The 17,958-nt window shown below is 34.2% G+C and overlaps 1 protein-coding gene across 5 annotated transcripts in view; it reads left to right on the forward strand.

Annotated features, from left to right (window-relative positions):
* The window catches only part of LOC123711730, a 181,602-nt gene that overhangs the window by 28,822 nt on the left and 134,822 nt on the right, over nt 1-17,958 (forward strand). For 2 of the 5 annotated variants that reach the window (XM_045664460.1, XM_045664494.1), the window contains exon 2: nt 13,213-13,250. The exons of 1 other annotated variant lie outside the window; for it this stretch is intronic. The gene's annotated coding sequence lies outside the window, so the exon portion shown is untranslated. Of the gene's footprint in view, nt 1-5,400; nt 5,753-13,212; nt 13,251-17,958 lie in introns of those variants that run through there. 2 more of the 5 variants (XM_045664477.1, XM_045664468.1) reach the window with 2 other exon arrangements.

Consider the following 17,958-nt stretch of genomic DNA (forward strand, 5'->3'; position numbering starts at 1 on the left):
GGTAGAATGCCTGGCGAACCCCGAGGGCCCAGCCCTTAAGGGCGTGAGAAGGGCTGAGGTATTTAATGGGTGGGTTCTCGCTACCCCTCTGAATAGCAGAGGGATTTGAGTGTAGACCCAGCCTCACAGTCCCCGCATCCAACTCGACACACAAGGCGCGGGCCTGCGTAAGCGCATTTTCACCTCATACAAAAAAAAAAGGTTACCTATCTTAGTTATTGGAAACATTTTTGTAGTATACCTTATTTATGACAATGAATACCAGATTGCGATTCGTTATTGGTATAAATAGGGATACTGTCATTATGTATTCCATATTAACTTTTATACTTTAAAGAAATAGAAAATATTAATCTTGATTTAATAAATATTATAATAACTGTGATAAAAGTTACTGAATGGACATGATAATATTAATCATTTGCATACTTTAATAGTTTCCAATAAGAAAACGAAACCGCGGGCTTATACTAGATAATACGTTTCCATGTCATTGTTAAATTCATTAGTAACTGGGTGTTTTTTATTTGTTACGGAAGTGGTTATTGCAGCTTTTACCTTCGGTTCAATTTAAACCACTAATGATCAATTTAGATGAAGAACTTAATTTATCACGTAGATGAGTTGAGATTTTTTTTTACATTTCGGGAAAATTTTTTTATAGTATCCATTTAAGTTGAAGACCTCAATCAGACCCACAGAAAATGTTACGGAATAGACAGTATGCAGAGCAGTGATAGAGTTTCTACATCACTGTGATTAAAAAGTCTGAGAAATGTAGATCTAGATGGCAGACGTTCTAGTCTATACTATTAAAGGCTAGTTATAGGTTGTTACATGATAATGCCAGGGTTTCTAACCCGGAACACCTGTTTAGAACTGTTACTTCGATCAAGCGTGGAAGAGCTGTGTTCATTGTGGTTTTAAAGGGGTTAACATTATAACGAGCTACTTTTACTCAGCAATGAAAATTCCATGACTGGTATTTAATAAGAATCAAAACTAAATCGCTCTGCATAATTGTAATACGAAACTTATGTAATAAAGAATAACTTACGAAATAAAAAGTCATTAAATTTAATTCTGTAGAACTCCAAAAGCAATACTTGAATAAGCTGTTTTTTCTAATTGTTTAATGTAATTTTTGTACCAATAGAACACAAAACATGTTCATATATTAGGTCATTACATATGAAATTGGCGTATTTCGTACTGGCCACTTTAATCACGATGTTCTCCTCTATGGTAAGGAATTCCAAATTCAAATTTGTACAGCTATTTACTCATGTATTTGTGCTTCGATGACCGTCATTCATTTGTTTTTTCTTCTGTTGTTTTCTGTTTGCGTCACTCATTTTACAAAATGGAAAACTTAAAGTATTACATTATTTACGAGTACGAGTTCCGCCGTGGCACTAGTGCTGCGGAAACGTCTCGAAGGGTGAATGATGTGTATGGCGGTCATGTTGCAAAGGAAAACACAGTTCGTTTTTGGTTCTAACGTTTTCGTTCTGGAAATTTCGAACTGCAGAACAAGCCCCGTGGACGGCCTGAGACCCAAGTTGATAATGAAGTATTGAAGGCTATTGTGGAAGCGGATCCATCGCAAACCACGTCCGAGTTAGCTGCAGGCTGCGGTGTTAGTGATAAAACTGTTTTAATTCACTTGAAGCAAATTGGGAAGATTAAAAAGCTTGAAAGGTGGGTACCTCACGAATTGACTGAAGCAAACCGGCAAACTCGCGTCGACTGCTGCGTTACATTACTGAACCGGCACAATAATGAAGGTATTTTAAACCGAATCATTACCTGTGATGAAAAATGGATGGAATGGATCCTGGCCAGCCAGCCAAATCCTGCCCCAAGCGAAAATTAACCCCAAAAAAGTTACCTGTAAGCGTTTGGTGGACTAGTGCCGGTATTGTTCATTGCAGTTTTCTCAAATCTGGCCAGACTATTACGGCTGATGTCTATTGTCAGTAATTGCAAACCATGATGGAAAAGCTAGCGGCTAAACAGCCTAGGCTGGTCAATCGCTCCACGCCACTGCTACTTCACGACAACGCTAGACCACACACTGCACAACAGACGGCTACCAAATTAGAAGAGCTTCAATTGGAATGTCTAAGACATCCTCCGTACTCCCCGGACCTTGCTCCAACAGATTACCATTTTTTTCGAAATTTGTACAACTTCTTGCAAGGGAAAAAATTTAACTCTGATGGGGCAGTCCAAATCGCCTTTACAGATTTTATTGATTCCCGTCCGACTGGTTTTTTTAGTAAAGGGATCAATGAACTACCTATGAGATGGCAAAAGTCCATAGAAAACAATGGTTCATACATTGATTAATTAAATATATTATATTTAAAAAAAATCGACTTTTTGTTCCTGCCATACAAAACGCCAATTTCATATGTAAGGACCTAATATTTACACTCTTTTTTATTCTCTGTATGTCGAAAAAGGACAAAGACACAGAAATGCCGTTTATGCAAACTGCGATTTCAAGGCTGAGTTTCGCAGATACTTATAATAACTCAAACTCAAAATCAAAATAACTTTATTCGTATAAGATGTTTAATTGAGTTAGATTTTGTACAAGTTCGCTAATCAATGGAGTAGAGCGGGCAAGGCGAACTGGCAAGAAACTCTCCGCCACTCTTTTTAATCGCCAAGTTTTGAGTCATACAACTGTAGCAAATCAATCCCTAGGATTAGGATCATTTAAATATGGGTCAAATTTATTAAAAGTTTTATTGATTAATTAACGTTTAACGTAAATTTTGAATTAGAGTTTTCGCTTGGAAGTTTGTTGTAAAAACGAATACAAGTTTACAGTAGTGGTTTATCTTCTGGAGCCTGGTTGGTCGTACGCTTAGAATAGTTCGCTTTCAAGTATTATAGACTGGCGAAAGTCACAATTTGTTTTAAAATCGCTGATACATATTTTGACCAGATAGTGTCAACATGTTTTTATTTTCGTAAACTTTTCCGTACCGACTCTCTTGGGAAAACACAACAAATACCCCGAATAATAATTAAGATGTATGATAATAGTCTGTGCTTATTTCTTCTTTCAGTAAAAATGGTGTTTGAATAAATGTTTGCTACGCGCTATATACGAACTATTTACACAAAAATAAATAGTCTGTGTAAGAATAGGAGGTGAAATGTAACAATTCCTTGTTTTCTAACGTTTCAATTCAAAACAATCCTCAATTTAAATGTTTTCTACCTCGGTAGCTGTATGAATATATCAACCGAAGTGAACTTACAACATATTATTATTTATGGAGTCGTTATTTATGTATGCTAGCCATAGCCAGAGGCAAACATAAGGGATGTTTCATAATTTTGCATCCATTAGCCTCTATGAAACCAGTTTCTTCAGACATTAGTCTTGTCCGTATAATTTCTGCATCTATTACACCTTGATGTACAACGTTTAGGGTAAGTTTTTCATAAGATGGTAAAAGCACTCACACAATATTATTACGATTTTTGTCGATTATCGCAATTAAATTTAAAATGGCACTAGTAAATGTAAGAGGGTAGAAAGATATAAAACAAATAGTTGACTACCGCCGTATGCACTGTTAGCCTCCAGTGATGGCGTTCATTTCCTGACCGTGTTCGTGTTTTGAGACCTGGTAGCCGGTTAAATAGAAACTTGTATTTCTCATGATATTTTCAGTGTAACCATTGGTGTAATTGCATCAGTGATGTTTATCGTTGATTGCTGATTGAGCACTATACGTAATTACTGGCATTCTCACGTCGCCTCTAGCTTGTCTAGCCGTTGCTGTCGCAGAACGTTACGTTTACAGTTTAGTCCACACATAATTGTGTTAGTGCTTCCTTATCATAGTTGCTAAACCGTTGTGCTGGGTATCGAGCTGTCGCGTATCGGAAGGCACAGAATAAAAGAAATGTGTTAGCTCGACAGCCTACTGCGTTATATTGGGTCAATTTTTAGCATATACAGTTTGAGACTAATTCTTCACTATAGCACTCAATGCCAGCAACATGTAGATTAAAACTGTAGAGTTTTACTAAAATTAAGATGAAAAATGGCTATAGAGATAAATTATTATAATTTAACCTTACATTCCATGGGCGGGCAATCTTTAATGACAACAATATTTTTATTCTATATATTAAGACAAAGAAAATTAATGCTCTATTTTGTGAGTCTTGTTGTGTAATGTCTAAGAATGTCTTTGAGACTTCATTTGAAATTATTTGAGAATAATAATTACACGTATTTAAATACGATTAACTATATTAACCTTACCCTAGTTATTAGGTAGGCATATTTGACTGTGCCTTATTAGAAAAGTCACAAAGAATTATTAGCAGAAATATATCTTTAAAAGAGTATCTGAGATCTTTAGTAGAGTAGTTTCAGCGTGTGACTTTCATCCCTGAGGTCGGAGGTTCGATCCCCGGCTGTGCGTATATTTTGCGTAATACTATTTATTCGCTCAAACGGTGAGAGAAAACATCTTGAGGATACCAGCTACGGTCGACGGCGTGCGTCAGGCACACTTGCCTATTAGATTAACAAATGATCATGTAACAGATACAGAAATCTGAGGTCCATACCTAAAAAGGTTGTAGCGCCATTGATTTATTTTTTATATCTTTAAAAGACGTAACCTAACCTACTAATAAATTATAATGCAGAAGTTGAGGTTTACTTATTACGAAGAAACCAAAACACACTTTAATATGTATAGTAATTATTTCAAAAAGGTTTGGAATTCTTTTATCTCTTATTTTATTCCCGTGATAATTTGCATAACACAGAACAGGTATCGATAAGTATCCTTCCGTTGATTAAAATTAATATTTATTGCTTTGCTATTTTTACACTTGCAATGCAAAAATTTCCAGTTGTATTAAGATATTTACTTTTTTAGTCTGTAAATAAAACCGCTTAAAAGGATCGTTGTACCTAAATAGTTCATATGACGATAATGGTCTTTAAACTAATGTAGAAATCTATAAGCATCTAGAAGAAGAAAATCTGTCGGTTATTATTCCTTTTATGACGGAGCCCAAGATTATCAGTTTGGGGCCAAACGACTTATTTAATTACTATCATACATCATTCGACCATGAAGTAAGATTCCATTTTCCAAATAAGTCAGTTGATCACGATTATGCAGTATACTTGAATGTCACACTTTGCCCACTGGTCACTTAACTTGCAGTTTGCATTACGAGCTTATTTGCAACCTTGTAACCCTACCAAATTAAGAATCCACCATCTGCCATTCTAGTATGCTTGGAGGAGTCGATACGGCACTTAGTAGTATTAAGTTTGAAGTCCACGCTCTGGGATGCATCGCGTAGTCACGCTCGACGGCGCCGAAGTTAGTATGCTGGCGCTGCCCGCGCAGCTCACTCGTGTACACTTTTTATCATGACATAACAAAATCGACTTTCTGAATTCGAATTTGGAACGATTCCGACCGGTAAAGTCGGTTTAACTGTCATCTTTTGAATAGCGCGTTTGTGACCGCCCAAATTTCGCATTGCGAAGGTGTTATTGCTTCACTCTGTTACGCTAAGTCTTAACAGATAACTGTGAGGAAACGTGTGTGTTGTGCTGTGAACACGACAGTGTTAGTGCAGTGGTTTATAAGCATTCTCTTAAGTTTAATTCCGAATAGGATTTGCTACAGTGAAACAGTGGTGTTAACTTATAAATTAAGGAAACGTGTTATCTAGCAACATCATAAAGGTACGTCACGCCAAAATTAACTTCATAAATCACGGTTGCAGTTTCAAACAAGTTATGAGATGCGCAATACTATATAATACATTATTTGATCAAGTTAAGTTGTTTACCTTAAATTTATAAAACAACCTTTCGTAACATTTCAATAGGACCTTGTAAATGAGTGAACTTGCAATGTAAGTATAATATGTACCTATTCATTGCAGTTTCTAGCGTATGGATTTAATTATAAATTATGCATAATCTGCAAAGCAAAAAATATATCGGAAAGAGAATTAAGATTCTTCAAGTTATCATTTTTCATTAAGCATTTATAACTATCTTTTTTGAAGATGTAGGTCACAATGAGTACAAATTTATTATTCCAATCGGATTCGCAATTTAATCTCCTAACTAATGCTCCCACGATTATTTGGTTTCATTTTTTGTTACAAAATGAACTACTTTTTATGTCAACTTTAATAAACTAGTCATGCTCCGATTTTTCGCTTATCAGAAACACGGTACCAATAGCGTTATCGCGTTTTTTTTCACTCCATAAACATTGTTATCTGAGAATCAAGCTGGAGAGTTTGACCTAGGTATTCCTATAGTAAACAATCACACGAGCTCTCACACCCTTGACCCTTTCGTCACGAACCTAACAAAATATTGAGAATCGTGCACGTACAATTGCCTCCCACTTTCTTCATTCTCAGTTTGCAATGAAATCGGTATTTAATTGCTCTTCCTAGATCTGTCTATTTCTTTGACGTGAGGTCAACGTGACCTAAGATTTTTATCATTTATTTTGATATTCAGTCATACTTTTGGATGCCTTAAAGTAATATTGATTTATCTGGGCAATAATAGAGTTGTTTCACATTTATCATGTTGTGTTCGTATGTGTATTAGAAAATAATTGAATCTCTTTCGACTGGGTTAACTTTCTGCAATCTATTATAATTATTTATGGCTATAAATTTATTATTCTTGTGGAAATCTAACTGTGCTTTTCAATGTATCCAGTAAAATATATTATTTGTGCATTTCGTTTGTTATGGCTTAACGGTTTGTAGATTTATGTTTAGTCGTTTGATATATGAACGGAAATGGTATATCGTGGCCGTAACCACGAGGTGACTCAACAAGTTATATTTATATATTCAAATGAGAAACACAACCTCAACTTAAATGATAAATCCTTTACTAATTTATCTGCATTCTTTCGAATCTTACCTAAAATCATTTGGATAAAAAAGCACGAGCTTTATAATGTGATCTTTATTGGGTTTGCCAACTTTTTTAGTTTATCTACACATTTATTATTATCGTTTCATTATAACATCCTTGATTGTCTTGTGTGGACTTATACATGTTTTCTGATAGAACGCATTCTGTAGCGTGCACAGTAATTTTTCTTTAACTATAAGGGTTACGCCCCTCAATATCCTGATGTATATAGTTTTTATGAAAATGAAGGTAATTTATAGATACATTTTGTTCTTGCTCAATTATGAATCCAATCATGTTCATATCAAGGCTTTTGTGTGTATCTAAATAAAATGTTGGAATTAAGCAAATCATTTGTGTTATTATGAAGGATGTGGTCTAATCGATTCGCAGCACTATTTGTCTTTACAAGTCAAATAGTAAATTTTTTAAAGACTGTTTTACTTGTACAGAAATAACTTGACAACAAATTGTTCTTACGGAATGTTTTCATTACGTTCGATTAAAATGATTCGATCTGGCTCAATAACCGCAGAACTAGTTTACGTTTTGTCTTAAATTGCAAAGTTGCAAAGGCATGATAATATTTAACAGCAGCAGTTGCTACTTCGTATTATTAAAATGGTAATTATGACGCATATATACCTTGACCTAGGCCGGATTAGATAAGGATGATAATTTTTGTCTCTTATAACTATTATTGTCGGCAATCTGCTATAAAAAAAACCACCATATGTTGTAGTTTAACTTCACATTTGGACATACTTTTTAAACAAGTAGAAGAAATGAGAGCCAACTGTATGCGCCTACAGAACAATTTTAATTGCAGTGTCAAGGCAGTTACGTCTTTTACTTCTAGAACGTGTGTGATATAACGTGAGTCATATTTAAAATCCGTGATGTGCAACGCGATTTGATTGGTGAAAAGTTAAATAGTCTGGGCCCTTTTTCCGGTGTGCATGTCCGTTTTGCTGCAAACTTTGTATCATTTATCGCTATGTAGATGGCGTATTTAAATCAACGCCACATCCGGTCAGTTAAAAATACAGCAACGATAAATTTCATTTTCCTGCATTTCACTTACATCAAATATATTGTGGAGATACAATATAATTGCTCACTATCATCTAAATCTATCTGTTTTTAACAAAAAATACTTATGGGATTTAAGTAACAAATTTTTTTAGGACCTGAATTCGCACTAGCCTCCTAAAATATTTGAAGACTTAAAAAAATGTAGTATTAGTTCTTGTTCTGGTTATTGTTTCCGGTAAAAGTATACTTTATAATTTAATTAAATAATTGCGTAAATGTGCCATTATAAAGTATTAGAATACTTATCCAATTAAAATGTTTCGATTCATTTTACACGTGAACTAATTAAATCTAACCTGACTACGAATATAATCACGAATCTAACAGGAATTTTCCTCTTTGTTTCAATTAAAATGTCTATATAAAGCTACTTGCGATTCTGTGCGTGTCACATGGCTACGATTTTTGGATTTTAGACGCGCTGAACCTCGCGCTAAATTATACGCTATTCCGATATTTAAACAAATTACTATGGATTTCTATGAATCCGAATCAACTTTCCTATGTTATTGTAATAAAGTAATTACCTTTGGAGGCAATTATTCTCCGCTTCCCTGTAATTAGTCTACTTTCAGCCGCAGGTGCATCTGACTATGGTGTTTCATAATTGTTTTATCTTTATGTAATAGATGGTAATCGTGTCTCGGAATTTACGCGTTTCTAATATGTTTAACACTTTTGACACGAGTTTGATATATTTATAGCCTGGCAATTCAGTGATTTACAGCACTAACGCCTTCTTAGTTATTTTTGAAATTCTAGGCCATTAGAGGACTATTATATGTGAAGTTTATGCCTATAAGTCTTTGAGTTTTACAAGATTTTAGACGACATACTTAAAGTGTAGAACAATAGAATATTGACTGTGAATATTGGTCTGGGGTCAAAGCTAAAGATAAAACATTATGAGACCATAATTAAAATTATGAAACATCACAGTCCAGCACATAATACACCTATATAGAAAAAAATAATTTTCTTTCAAGAACACAGATGTGCAGGCACGTCCTATACTTTGTGCTGAAGAAGTTATCTATTTATAATGCTTAATTTAAGGTCTTTGTCAAGGTTGTTTCGATATTAAATTTCGATACAAAGGTAAATTACTCATTGGTGTCTAAATACCGGATATCAGCTCTTCCTTCCGATGTACCGCCCTTGATATGAAGACCATGTTCCTGTATTAAAGCGTAATTATATGAGGAAGTTATAAAACAATACGTAGTTCTATAAAAGTTCAGACATACCGCGCAACACGTACAAATTTATACCATACCCTCTGTTATGGGAGTTTAGAAGTCATAAAAAACCTACTGTAAAGGTTTTTTTTTTATATAATACCTGAAAAGTCTTACACAGTCCTAGTGTACTCTGAGCGAATTAGAGAGTGACTTAAATGACTTTATAAAGAAATTCTTTGAGCAGTGTTGGCCTAGTGGCTTCAGCGTGCAACGCTCATCCCTGAGGTCGTAGGTTCGATCCCCGGCTGTGCACCAACGGACTGTCTTTCTATGTGCGCATTTAACATTCGCTCGAACGGTGAAGGAAAATATCGTGAGGAAACCGGCTTGCCTTAGACCAAAAACTCGACGGCGTGCATCAGGAACAGAAGGCTGATCACCTACTCGCCTATTAGATTAACAAATGATCATGAAACAAATACATAAATCTGAGGTTCAGACCTAAAGAGATTTTAGCGCTATTGATTTATTATTTATTTTAAAGAAATACTTTAGAAATGCTTGCAAGCGTTTTATATTTGCACAACAATAATGAAGGGAAGAACACTTAGTTGACACTGAAGTTGGTACTTTTGTTACATTATATATTTTTTAATCTCAAATAATATTTATTTCATGTATAATAGAAAATGTTTTTACGCTGAAATTTAAATTTGTTACTGGCATAAGTTATCATGAAAGTAAATTGTGAGTTATGGTGATTGTGTAATGGAAATTATTCATTCATCTAATGGCATTCTCCGTCAAAATTAAATGAGACCATTTGTATTTCTATTAAGGCTTGTTTGTCATGATATTTTAAGTTTTCGGAGCGGAAGTGATTATTTTTGTTGATGCTTCTTTTGTCTTGTTCGAATTCATAGTGGTCTATAATCTATTAATAAATATTTTAGTTTATTTATTAAGTCTAAGTAGGTTTATCATCTATTAGGATCAGAGGGATATGGAAATCCAGTTTTTAAGGTAAATATATACGAAGTAATAGCTACTAGAGCAGTGTTGGCCTAGTGGCTTCAGCATGCGACTCTCATCCCTGAGGTCGCGGGTTCGATTCCCGGCTGTGCACCAATGGATTTTCCTTCTATGTGCGCATTTAATATTAGCTCGAACGGTGAAGGAAAACATCGTGAGGTAACCGGCTTGCCGTAGACCCAAAAAGTCGACGGCGTGCGTCAGGCACAGAAGGCTGATCACCTACATGCCTATTCGATTAAAAAATGATCATGAAACAGATACAGAAATCTGAGGTCAAGACCTAAAAAGGTTGCAGCACCATTGATTATTTTAAATAGCTACTAAACCCGTGATTTAATAATACTTATAGTATTATTGGATATAAAGAGCATTAGCCCAAATCAAAATCCATGATCTTAATCCACTAATGTTTTCTAACTTGGTCAGGGTAACTAAACAAATGTAGCTGATGAAACACTATCTTGTGAAGCCGTACTAGGGGGCTAATCTAGATCGGATATGTTTTAGCTAGACAGACCGTCGCGACCGCTTGGAAATAATATGCCTATTGTTTACAAAAACAAACTTACATATCATTGATTAAATAAATTCTACTGGCTCCTGAACATTTGCCTATCTCAAAACGTATTCAAAATAAATTTATCTAATAAGGATGCCTTGCAATAGTGTCATGCTAATAATGTTGTCGAAAATATATCAGTACGAGAAACATGTTGTACCCTAAGTTTTTATATTGGTAAATTCAGCGCAGTTGGGATATGTGTCAAGTGATATCAAACGTCACTTTACCGCTAACACCATTTAAACCGGTTAAACTGTGGAACGTGTGAAACGTCTAATTGGTTTTCATTATTATTCTCCATAAAAGGCTGTATAATGTGATGCTTTGATCATTGAGTTCTTTGTTAAGTGTCATTGTAGCTGATACCACTATTTGCTTAACGGTGTTAATAGGCCTCTAAGCAAGGTACTGCTTGTTACACACTCCCGGAAAGAAACATGGCATATTAATTTCCCTTGTGATAATGTCAGTGTAACTATTGCTAACGATTGTCACTTGTTAGTTGAATGCGAATGCTAAATCCCTATGCCGTATTGAGAGAGCATAGGTCTTGTAAAGTGTGGTCTCGCAAACACTTGTTTCATATGTGAGATCTTGATCTCAGCAAAATAAATTACAGAGAAAGTTAGGTAAAATCTCAATATAAAAATAAAATAAAATGTTGTATTGATTATGATAGAATTTAAGTCATTATTATTCATTCAACAGATTATAATAAATTAAACTGTCAATTGTCAACGTTCCTACTTTCTTTGTTTTCCGTAGTTGAACATTATAGTTTCCGGGTATTTAAAGTCACACCTACGTCCATCCGGCAGACAGTTATCTTAAAGTGATTTGAATTTGATTCACCCATAAACAAACCGTGGTAATTGTTAAGGTGTGAGTAATTTACATTTGTAGTTTAATTGTTTTTTTTTTTTGGACATTTGGTGAATGGAAATGGTAATGGTAAGTGGTTCGAGTTAGCGCGGACTGTCAGCTGACATTCGCACAAAAACTTAGGAACGTTGTTTTTATAGTCATCTGTATTCAGGTGGCGTCAGTTTTTGCGTAAACCGATGTTTTGCGTCTGTCAAAAGTGTGCCATATGCAATCGTGACGTCACTGACCATTGTAGCATATTGTTTCCACGTATTCAGAAAGGCCACTCAATAATAAAGTAACATAATGTTTGCTTAAATGCTTTCTTTACCATGCCAGAACTCACTGAGTAAAAGCCATACCGAATTCAACGATTAAATAAAAAAGTACTTAAAAGTGGCATCACTGGCATTTCTAAGGACCATACCCATTTTCGATGTAATCCTCTCAATATCTACAGAGCCCTGACCTGAACTAGAGAGTTTAGGTGTATCAACTCAATGTTGGTTCTTTCAGTTTTAAGAGTATAGCCTGAGTCACTTAAAAGGTTATTTTCACTCACTCACTGAGCTGGTTTTGCGACCCAAACAGTGTCTTGATATCCGAAACGAGAAATTTCTAGTGCTCTCTGTCTTGTGCCATCTCCTGCCAAATGCTGGCTTGCGGCTGCAGATCCTCCTTCTCTCTGTCGATCCAGCTATTATTAATGTGGTATGTTTTACTTATAAAAATAATTGTGTTGGCAAATTTTTTATAGAAAAGTAATTTCGATCGATTCGCGAGTTTCTAAGTATGTGCATAGAAGTAACAAATATATCATTGTTTCTTCATACAATGTAGCTATTGGTTATTGACCTAAACCGCAACTCGGGATCAATACTGCCCTACATAGTACATTTCACACTTTCGCTTTGCAGCAATCACTAACAATGCATTGAACTGTATTGTTAAGCGTGATAAAATCGTTATTTTCATATGGACATAAACGAATTCCTAAACGTACTTCAATTAAGCAGAAACAACCTTTTATTACAGTTATTTATTTTAATATTTTTTCACATAAGGATCGAACATTAATTAGTTTTTATTATGTATAGTAATCATTTAATTTTATAGTGAGTTTACAAAAGGGAATATGTTTAGAAAAAGTTCGACTACATTTATGAATTGTGTGAGATCTTAAAGTACTATCCAGAATAAAGTAACTGTTTCACTGCGGCTAAGATTTCGCTTTTCGGTTCATTGCGGTTATACCCGAAGACCGCGTCCGATATGAATGCAGCACTCCATAGCCACCACTAGATATGCTTCTACCATACTGTTATTTCTGTGGGAGTTTCTTTATAAGAAGACAAATTCTCTGATGCAAAAATCAGTTTGATTTCCACACGCACACACCTATAAGCTGATTTTCATTATGTTTGGTATTGATGTAAATGGTGTCTTAGTTGACAATATTTAACTATAATTTTTGTTCGTATTAAGAAGTATTTTATTTCTTTCTTTCGTTTCAGGTTAGAATGAGGACGATGACTATGACTATTTTGTAATCGTAAGTAAATTTTTATATGCGATTGTATTGTAACATTTTATCTGTTACAAAAGTAGGCAAAAAAACTTCATGAGGGTCGTAGAAAAATAAATAGTTCAATGTAAATATACACAACCTGCTTCGTTTACTACGCCATGGTTTAAGTGCTCACAGTTGTAATTTCGTAATAATTCTGTTTGTTCAACACGTATTTCAGAAACGTTTTCTTGGAACCGCGCAAGCGCATGTGTTAAGTATAAACGTGGTAATTGCTTCTTCATCATTAATGTAAAGACATTAATATCTATTGTTTCTTTGTTTTTATTCAGATTTTATAATGCAATTGTATTTTATTAACTTCAATTTAAATAATTTATAGCCACCCAAGAGCATTTTAAATCACTTTAGGAGCTGATTTAATCTGTGTTGTATTCAAAATAAATAATTTTGAATAGGTAGTCGTGGAAGACTCCCATAGAAGTATGCGCGCTCGTATTTAGTTTTACCTATAATTATTTGTATGATTTTATATTAACTTTCGGAAGATATAACAAAGCGCCACTAAAAGTAGGTCCGATATTTTTTATTCAGTTATCATCATCGCCTTAGGCGGGATGCGGTAACAGCAAAGTCCTATCCGCTTAAGTAGGTCATATCTCTTGACCTTGTTATTGCCAACCTACAGTATCTTCAACCAACAAGGACACAGCCTACATGTGACAACGTAACTTAGCTTCATATGAAAACGAAGCAAAGCAGAGGAATGTGCAAATTTTTTAACCAATTTTTGAAACTTAATAAACCTGTGGTCGAAGTCTAATATAAATAGTAGTAGATTTTAATGACTATTTGCCAAAAACCTAAGTATTTGAAAAGCTGATCATGTTATGACAAAACTTGTTATTTAGTTAGTATGAGTTATTCTGTTTTCTTAATCATATAATTATGAGCGTTGCATTTATTTTTCATTGCAATAGTACTAGGCATGAAGTTCGATCAAGGAGGTGATGCTGTACTTTACTACCTTATAGGACAAATACCCTCGTCTGAATACAGTTCTAACTTGGGGCTCTATCACCTCAGAAGTAAAAAAATGTCATAGGAAATATAGTCCTTTTATATAGTTACGTGTACTAAATTAAAGGATTATTAATTAGGTAATCGGAGCAAAAGAGGCTACTAACGTGGGACAGAGGCACATGTTGTCGAAACAAAGGACTGATGACTCATGTCACTACTGTGGACCTTCATCGTGAGAAGTCGGCGTGTTTTACTGAATATACCACTTCTTACATATATACTTCACTAACTTCTGTAATTGTGAATATGATACAATGTTAAATTTTAATGCAATAGTCAAAACGTCTTAATATAAAATACCGCGCTAAAAAAGCAGTTTCAAATGTAATGAATGAATGTCTCGCTTTATCGTTATTGCTGTATATTATTTTTTTTTTAAATTTGAAAATCGAGAAAGAGTCATTTCGAAAAAACGGCTGCATGAATCCGGGTACATTGTGACTTCGACGAGCACAATAGTCGAATAGTATTGTATTAAATAACACAAAGTAAGTAGCGTTGGATGATGGCAATGCGCAACAATAGGCCGCACCACTAATGGTTCAATTGCTTTATATCAGTCCACTTTCTCGATAATGTACAAATTGTTTACATAAACTTAAACACTCATCAATGTGGATGTAAGCTTTCACTTTGAATTTACTCGTTATGATAATTACTTGTAAGGTGTTAGGCTGTCAATAGCTCGAATTGATTGTTAGCGGAGGCTTTGGGTTGTAAGACAGATATTAATTTATGGTGTAATGACTAATGTTTGATAAAGTCAGAAAGCATTGTTTCTACATACAAACTGAGTATAAAATATCTAGGTAATAAAAACTAAACCTATACTGTGATTATTGGAGGGTATCAAATTATACTTGAACCATAAATCCGTGGCTCAGTTGGAAACGATTGGGTAAATGAACAATCATTTGTTATGCTTGATAATAAAGTCATAAAAGCATAAAAGAGTCAACTTCCCCGTCTATTAAAACCAATTCACGTATTGATAACACACGTGTTTTTTTAACTCGATTAAAAATAAACAATGACACGTGCCGAAATAAATTTGCCCTAATTTACGAGATGTCAAACACCAAAATCTCAACCATGATAGTTTTGTCTGAAAGCTCTTATGGACCTTTTTTAAAGTTCTATTTATCCATCTTGTTGTAATGAAGATCGGGTTACCGTACGTACTTTTAAATTCAATCCTTATCTATACACTTCCGGAGCTCCTTTATGACTTGGCATTTCCTGTATCCAACTTTTGTATTACATATTAATAACCTTCTAGTTAGTTACGACTGGTACATTCTTCGGTAATCTATCGATGTCATCTATAGTAACGACAGTGAAAGTGAGGCTTAAATAATTTAGCATTGTTCACAGCATGAGACAAGCTATAATGTAAGGTATTCATTTTCACTTGTTATTAAATCTGCGATGTTGTTGAAAATTTTGCATAACCGTTAGATATTATACTTATGGTGTTTTGGAGAGTTCTGCTTAAAGACACTAAGATTAAACAGAAGGTATCCAGAGCCTTACTACACCAAACTTATCAGGCATGAGTTCGGTCATCTTGATTATTATAAGTCTTGCTTCCTTGCTTCCAGATAAATAGGTTAAGTGTGTCAGTTTTCTTATGTCTTTGTGATTCCAGATGAGCTTCAATACTGGTAATCTATTGATTGACACTAACAAAAATATACGCTTTCACAAGATAAAGGTCCGGTAGGTGTGGTTATTTAATGAAAATGCATAATTGGTAAGACACTAATGTAGCTGTTGCTCCGAAGGTGTGTTTTATGGGAATCACAGTTTTCATAGACTGTAGACAGTTACGCAATACTACTAGAATTTTCAAGGTATTTTTATTAAATTAAAAGAACATTAAAGAAGCCTTTTTCTTGATCGCTTATATTTTATTTTTTTGATTGTCTATAACCTTAATATGAATAGGATATTAAGTTTATGCAAGTAATGCTTGCGGCCTTGCTATCATGTATTAATTTTCTATTACTCTTATTATCTACACATCTAACAATTACTGTTTTTATGTAACGTTTAATTTTCTTAATGCCTTTATTATTACGAGACATAAATCTACATTAAAATTGTTGTGCTCTCAATACGTAGTTTGTTGATTGATTTGGATGATAAATCACTTTTAAATCGTATATGAAAGTGAAATTTACTTCTTTTGACTCGCTAATGATTCTATAGAGCATTAAGTAGAGCACGCATTTTTGCGAATAATTAAAGTGCCGGTGCTAGTGCGTATAATGGGTTATTTATATTTAATTTTACGAATTCACTGTTAAATGAACAATTGTATGGACTTTATTTTTTATTGGTAGACTTTCGAAATTTGGTTGTCGTTTTTTAACTTTGAAATCTTAAAATCTCAATGAAGCGAATAGTGTTTAGCACTAGTTGCCAAGCGCCTTACCAATTCTCGGTCTGAACCAACAACTATCCTTTTCCTGGGTTTATAATAAAACTATTTCACAGACAACGACATTCTGCCGATTTGCGACGCAAATCATGTTGCTTATGCGCACTAAAGGAATAATTTTAGCCTTATTCGATTTCAACAACAAAAAATATTGTTAACTGTATTGTATATCCGACGAAGTAGTTTTTGGTAAAGTAGTACAATCGCTATAAATTAAGATTGGCGTTAGTGGGACAAATAGATGGGGTTTTAATAGATAATTGTGTCTGTAATTGTATCCAATTGTGTGATTGGATTTTAGAAAGATGTTTAGCACTTTTATTTATACTGTTACGTTAGAAATTAGTGGTCTATATTCCTTAGAAGGAAGTAAGCTTTTATATCACTAATTACACTAAGGCTTACACTATCGTTATACATATCATCATCTAGGCTTGCTCTATATAAATAATGTCTTTCCAAATATATACAAACCTACTAATAAATATAACATTTTTAGATAAACACACTCGCAACTTCGAGAAAGATTGTTCACTAATTACACTTTCCGGAAGCCTATTCTAGTCATAATATGTTTGAACTTAAAATATATTAAAATCATCAATGCACGGTCCAAGAATGTAAACAACAGAATGGTTAAAAAATGTCATTCATTGTGTAAGTAATTAATGCTTTGCATATCCCAATTCCCATCCAATTATTATAAGAAAAATATCACCGTTCACAGCTTTTTACTGCCTTTGTGCATTTATATGACTTTTATGTAAATTCACTAACGGATTATTTATATGAGATGCATATTTCTATGACATGCTTTATTTATTTACTTATACGGGAAGAGGCTTTGTGAGAAAATATTTTTGTACAGTTAGGTATGTGAATGTAGCCAAGTGGGTGTTTTTGATGCGGCTATAGTTGGTCTGAAATAAACTGATAGGTGATTTATCGGATTTTTTTCGATAAAAGTAATTGTTTGATACTTGTATAAGTCAAATAGTTTGTCAAAAGTTTTTTACGCGTAAGTACGAAAGGTATCATACAATTTGCTAGGTATATATGACCCTGATAAATTACAGAATAAAGCAACTTATGAATTGCAAACTGGTTTTCTTACAAGTCAAGTGGTCCATCTGAACAATATAAAACTCGTAATACCGCAACGCATCCGACCGGCGCAGGCGCACGCTGTTTTGGTTACTTTTTGCC

The sequence above is a fragment of the Pieris brassicae genome, chromosome 1 (genome assembly GCF_905147105.1).
Source record: "Pieris brassicae chromosome 1, ilPieBrab1.1, whole genome shotgun sequence".
Lineage (NCBI taxonomy): Eukaryota > Metazoa > Arthropoda > Insecta > Lepidoptera > Pieridae > Pieris > Pieris brassicae.